Below are 6560 nucleotides of genomic sequence, written 5' to 3' on the forward strand. Positions count from 1 at the left end.
GCACAATAGAAATAAGCTTTTAAAAAAGGAGCGTCTTTAGTTTTTATTGGGTAGTGCCCAACATTTTTCTTGAACGGCCGGCATTTGGCGGTGCCTTGTCCTCCTTTGTGGTCATCTGCTCACTCTGGACCCAGCCTCTGAGACAGACTGGACCTAAGCCATACTGAGGGGGGGGGTTCATAGGACCCCCATAACCAACCATTTGGATGGTGTCCAGAAGCAAACTGTCCAGTGGCCCAAATCCGCTTGCCCGCCATGCCAGCCCAAGTAGCCTTAAGTTCATTTGGGACAATGGGGCCGATGCCACCGGCCTTTAAGACAAATGTGGGCCTAAGAGGGACATTTGGGGAAGGGGGTCCTGGAGGTGCAACATGGGATATACAGTAGAAGAAATAAAACATGTCACAGTGACTAAGCAAGAGCAATTAAGAAGCCACACAGGTGTAAAAGCTAATGTCATTTAGAAGGCTTGAATGCCAAGGACAGAATTATAGAGTGTCCAATTGGAAACACCTGAGATTCATTAAGTCTACAAGGTGAGATGATGAAACTCTTAAGTATGGGTTGAACTGTGTGAACCAATCAAAATGAGTGTACACGCCGACTGTATAAGTGGGTGGTGTTTAACAATGGCTATAATCATGGCTATGATTGCCAATGTATTTTGTGGAGTAGTTTGGGTAGTTGTGGATAGTTGGAGTGTTTTGGAGATTGTGAGGGCATATAGTATTTTGTATATAGTAGAATAAAGTAGATCTTTTATATAAGACTACGGAGTTGTCTGGTGTCTTGAGTGAAGATACAAGAGCCAGCTGGATCCTGGAGAAGAAGGGTGAAGACATCTCAGGAAGAAGAGTCAGAAGGCAAGGAGAGTTTGTCAGGGTCTTCAGCCTATTCTCTGAAACTCTGCTGCTTTGGAAGAAAAGCATTAACCACTGACCAAAGCTGGTCAGCGCCGCTACATAACAAGGTGGTGAGTTAGAGCCAGAGGTGAAGAGCTACAACTCCCATCATCCCTGACAGTCTTGACTCAGCCTTTCCAATGATTCTAATTGGAGTGATTAAGAGCGGCTTCCAAGAACCGGCAGCAGAGACATTCCAAGTGAAGAAACCCTCCCTGAGAAGCCTCCATTCATAAACATCGGCCTCCGCTTCCAGCTTCCAAATTATTTCACAGACTCCTTCTTCTTCCTCCTCCAGTTTGGTAGAAAAATCTTTCTTTCCAGACTTTAAACTGTGTGTGTGTGTCATTGCATACGCTGCATCACACACTTCCACACAGTAGTTAACCTGGAATAACTATCATCCCTGGGTACTTGCTGCTGGAATAAACATATATGATTATAATACAACAACATCCAAAATCAACAAGACAGGGACACTTTTCCTGGGCCAACTAACACGCACAATATACATCTTGCAAGCTTGTGAACATGCATGTTGTGCATCAAGGTATCTCTGGTGTTTATCAGACGAGCTCTTAAAGAGGTACTATTCCAGTGTGACTCCTCTAGCTGCCTCCTGTTGCATGCTGGGATTGGCAGTTTTAAGGAGGGGTATTTAGAATTCTCAGGCAGAGAAGTTCAGCTCCTTAAAACTGCCAATCCCAGCATGCAACAGGAGGCAGATAGAGGAGTCACACTGGAATAGTACCTCTTTAAGAGCATAGTGTGATAAACATCTCTGTTTTGTGGATTTGGGATGCTATTGGACTTTGCTACAAGGCTGGCAAACCATCTCTGGATATATTTTATGGATTAGTAAAGCACAGTAACACCCCAAATCCACAAAACAGGGATCTTTCTTGGTCCAACCAAAATGCACAACATCCATGTCACAAGCTTTAAAAGCTTGCGACATGTATATTGTGTATTATTAAGGTTGGCCCTGTTTCATGGATTTGGGATGTTCCTGTACTTGGCTGTAAGGACGACACAGATATATTTTATTGATTACTAAAGTACAATAACATCCAGAACCCACAAACAAGGGATACCTTTGACTGGACCAAACAGAACGCACAAAAGCCTGCTTGACAACTGCCCTGGGTCCCAATGTGGGAGAAAAACCAGCATGTCAGTTAATGAAATTAATTAGTAAGTAAGTGAGCCAATGTGGCGTTGGACTCTGGAGACCAGTGTTTGAATCCCGGCTTGGCAATGGAAACCCACTGGGTGACTTTAGGCAAGTCACACTCTCTCAGCCTCAGAAGAAGGCAACAGCAAACCCCCTCTGAACAAATCTAGCCAAGAAACCCACAACTTGGAGACAAACAATAACAAATTTGGAAGACGCAGTGTCAACCGTCTGATCTGTCTCCACATCTTACAGAGCAGCCTCAACAAGCCGGGTGCCTGGACTAGAGTTCCCATTATCCCCCACCAATATGTCCACTGGACCATAGCAGCAAGGATATATAGGGCGGCCCCAGAGAAGGCGGATCCTGCTCCTTGGAGAGCCACAGAAAAGGGAAAGTGGTGCCATGCAAATGAGCCTCGTTAGCCAAATATTTAAATGCCATCTTCCTGCAAATACTAGCAGCGTTTGGATACACAAAAGAGAAGCAGCCTTGTTTCATGCATGGTGCATTTTATGGATAGAGACACGTACACACAAACAAAAGAAGATGCTCACAAGATAGTATTGTCTAGTGGTTTGAGGGTTGGACTTTGACCCTGGGGACCGGGGTTCGAATCCCTGCTCAGTCATGGAAACCCACTTTGGGCAAGTCACTCTCAGCCTCAGTTCCAAACAAATCTTGCAAGAAAGCCCAAACTACTCTAACAGGGTCGCCAGGCACACAACAACAACAACAACAACAACAACAACAACAACAACGACAACAACAAGACTTCAGTCTACAAAAGAATTCTGGGAACTGTAGTTTTGTGAAACGTTTAGCCTTCTCTGTCAGACAGAGCTCTGGTGCCACAATGAACTACAATTCCCAGGATTCCCTAGCACTGAGCCAGGGCAGTTGAAGCAGTCTCAAACTGGATTATTTCTGCAGTGTAGTTTGGACTGAAGATGCCTACCAACTAGAAGGGCCCTGAGTTCAAATGGTATCAAATGTGGTCTTAAACTGATTTTATTTGCCATGAGATCCCATGATACGGGGCTGGAAATAAATATTTTCCTACCTGCGAGTGAGGATCCCAAAGAGGTCCAATTCGTTCTGCAATCTAAGGTTGCATCTGCACTGCAGAATTAATGCAGTTTGATCCCGCTTTAACTGTCACGGCTCCATCCAATAGGATCTTGCGATTTGTAGCCCCACAGTTTTCTGACAGAGAAGGCTAAATATTTCACAAAACTGCAAATCCTAGAACCCCATAGCATTGCGCAACGGCAGTCAAAGCAGTGTTGAAGTGCATTAAATCTGCAGTGCAGACGCAGCAAAGCATCTGGAGCAGCAGGAACAGGCTCCACAATCGCCGCCGCTTTGCAATATCCTCAGGGGGGGGAAATGCCTTGAAATCCACTCTCGACTTGTTGCCTAGTTTGTCCCTACAATTAATCTGTGGCCAGAGTCAGCAAGCAGAATACATCTATCCTCAGGCAAGCTCTGCAGTCATGTTTCAGTTTGGTCATTAACATTTTAGTTTTTAAAAAAGCTTTAAGTAATTGTAAGCTGCCTTGAATCCCATTCTGGGAGGAAGGCAGGACATAAATCAAACAATGAATAATGACACTGCGGCAAGTGTCAGCCTTTGAGACCTTGAACTGCTTTGGACTTCAGCTCCCAGAAGCCCCTGCTGCTGCTGCTGCTGCTTTGGCCAATGGCCAAGGATTTTGAGACCCAAAGTCCAAAACATCTGGAGGAGCCAGGGTTGCAAAACCCAGGTGAAACCAATCTGGTTGCGACTTTCTTCCAAGGAATCCTGGGAATGTACACAAACCCCTCCTAGGGAAACCTCTGGAAAGCTCTCTAGGTGACAGAGGTGGTGGATTGCATCTCCCAGCATCCCCTTTCCAGCACAGCCAATGGTGGGGGAGGATGGGAACTGCAGTACAACAACCTTTGTGAGTTCTGCATGGCTCCCTCCATTGTTTTAAGGGGAAAGAACCTACACAAAATATTACACTTGTCCATCCATATTCGCGAGGGTTTAGGGGCACAAGACCCCCACCGTGAATGTGGAAAAAACGCAAATAACAAAAACACCATGTTTTTACTTGAGAGGACACCTCTAGGAATCTTTAGGTTCACCAGTGCAATGCTATGGTCAAGATCTGCCAACCACTGACCGTAGAGTTGTGCCGGAGGAGCCACAAATGCCTAGCAGAGTATTCTCTCTAGGAATCTCTAGGTCCTCCAGGGCAACTCTGTGGCCAACATCCGACAGACACTGACCATAGAACTGCAATGGAGGAGCTACAAAGGCCTAGTAGAGTATTCTCTCTAGGAATCTCTGGGTCCTCCAGGGCAACTCTGTAGTCAACGTCCAACAGACACTGGCCAATGTGGCCATAGAACTGCGCTGGAGGAACTACAAAGGCCTAGTAGAGTATTCTCTCTAGGAATCTCTAGGTCCTCCAGGGCAACTCTGTAGTCAACGTCCGACAGACACTGACCACAGAACTGCAATGGAGGAGCTACACAGGCCTAGTAGAGTATTCTCTCTAGGAATCTCTGGGTCCTTCAGGTCAAATTTTGGTTGAAGTTGACCATAGAGTTGCACTGAAGGACCTAAAGATTTCTAGAGAGAAGATATTAATCAAATCCACAAATATGGAGGGATGAGTGTATTCACAACAAAAATAATTATAAAGTTCTACAAAGTATCAACTTGAAATCAACAAACAAACTTTTATTCAGTGTAGCATTAAAAATCACATTTGCTGTTTCTTTAAAAATCCATTGCATGTTTTGGGGTCAAGTTTGTTTTTTGTTGTTGTTGTTGTGTGCCTTCATGTCGTTTCCGACTTAAGGTGACCCGAAAATGGAACCTATAATGGGATTTTCTTAGCAAGTTTTGTTCAGAGGGGGCTTGCCATTGCTTTCCCTTGTGGCTGAGAGAGTGTGACTTTCCTTAGGTCACCCAGCGGGTTTCCACGGTTGAGCGCGGCTTGAAATCACATAACAACAACAACAACAACAACACCAAACAACACTTAGTGGCAGACATGCAACAGTGCTTCATACCTGACTACAGTTGGCCCTCCACTTTTGCGGCTTTGACTTTTGTAGATTTTGTTGTTTGCACGTTTGATAAGACCTCTCTAGGAATCTCTAGGTCCTCCAGCGCAACTCTGCCAGAAGCTGACCATAGAGTTGCACTGGAGGACAGTGGTTCTCAACCTATGGGTCGCTACTCCTTTGGGGGGTCACAGGGGTCGCCTAAGACCATTGGAAAACACATATTAACAAAGAAGCATGGGTTAATTTTATGGTTGGGGGTCACCCAGCATAAGGAGGTATATTAAAAGGTTGTGGCATTAGGAAGGTTGAGAGCCACTGTCCTAGAGAAAACGCCGCTCTAGGCATTGCAGCTCCTCCACCATGAGACTATGATGACCAACGTCTGGCAGATGTTGACCATAGAGTTGCAGTGGAGGACCTGGAGATTCCTAGAGAAAACACTGCTCTAGGCATCTGCAAATCCTCCAGCAGGATGATGATGGTGATGACGATGATGATAACATGTATTTATATCCTGCCTCTCTACAAAAAGCAATTGGGGCAGCTTACCAGATTAAAATACACAGTCCAAACGCTCAGCGCACCCCTTAAAAGACAATTAAATGTGGAATTTAAAACATAAAGCATACTTAAAAGGAATGCAATAATTGTGGTGAAGTCGGAGGTCAGCAGTTAGATTTCCTTCCGATGGCCAGGGGACTATTTGGGAAAGGCCAGCCGGAATAGATCTGTCTTTATAGCTCTTTCAAGGCTGTTCAGGGTGGGAATGGGACGGATCTTGACTGGAAGGCCATTCCACAATCTGGGAGCAACAGCTGAGAAGGTCCTCTGGGAGGCTGAGGACAGCCTTGTTTTACAGGGCTGTGGCAGATTTCCCCCCAAGGATCTCAGTGTGGGGAAGATTATATGGAAGGAGGCGTCCCCAAGATCGGTTGGACCCCAGCCACTGAGGGCTTTCAAGGGGATCACCCAGACCTTGTTCTAGGCCCAGAAACTGAAGGGCAGCCAGTGCAGTGATCTTAGGATCAGTGTTATATGGTCTCTTCTGGATGCCCCAGAGACCGGTCTGGCTGCCATGTTCTGAACTCACTGCAGTTTCTAGACCAAGAACGAGGGAAGCCCCAGGTAGAGTGCATTGCAGAAGTCAAGGCCTGAGGCTACCAGCACATGAACGATGGTCTCAAGGTCCCTGGCTTCCAGGAACGGGCACATCTCCTCCGGCGCAACTCTATGGTCAACGTCTGGCAGGAGCTGACCAGAGAGTTGCTCTGGAGGAGCTAGAGCTTCCTAGAGAGAACACTCTGCTAGGCCTTGGCAGCTCCTCCGGCGCAACTCTATGGTCAACGTCTGGCAGGAGCTGGCCAGAGAGTTGCCCTGGAGGAGCTAGAGCTTCCTAGAGAGAACACTCTGCGAGGCC

General features: G+C 46.3%; 1 protein-coding gene across 1 annotated transcript in view; it reads right to left on the minus strand.

Moving 5' to 3' along the window:
* INPPL1 (inositol polyphosphate phosphatase like 1) overlaps positions 1–6560 on the minus strand; it is an 83828-nt gene that overhangs the window by 75453 nt on the left and 1815 nt on the right.

Source organism: Sceloporus undulatus, chromosome 3, assembly GCF_019175285.1.
Source record: "Sceloporus undulatus isolate JIND9_A2432 ecotype Alabama chromosome 3, SceUnd_v1.1, whole genome shotgun sequence".
In the NCBI taxonomy this organism is placed as follows: domain Eukaryota; kingdom Metazoa; phylum Chordata; class Lepidosauria; order Squamata; family Phrynosomatidae; genus Sceloporus; species Sceloporus undulatus.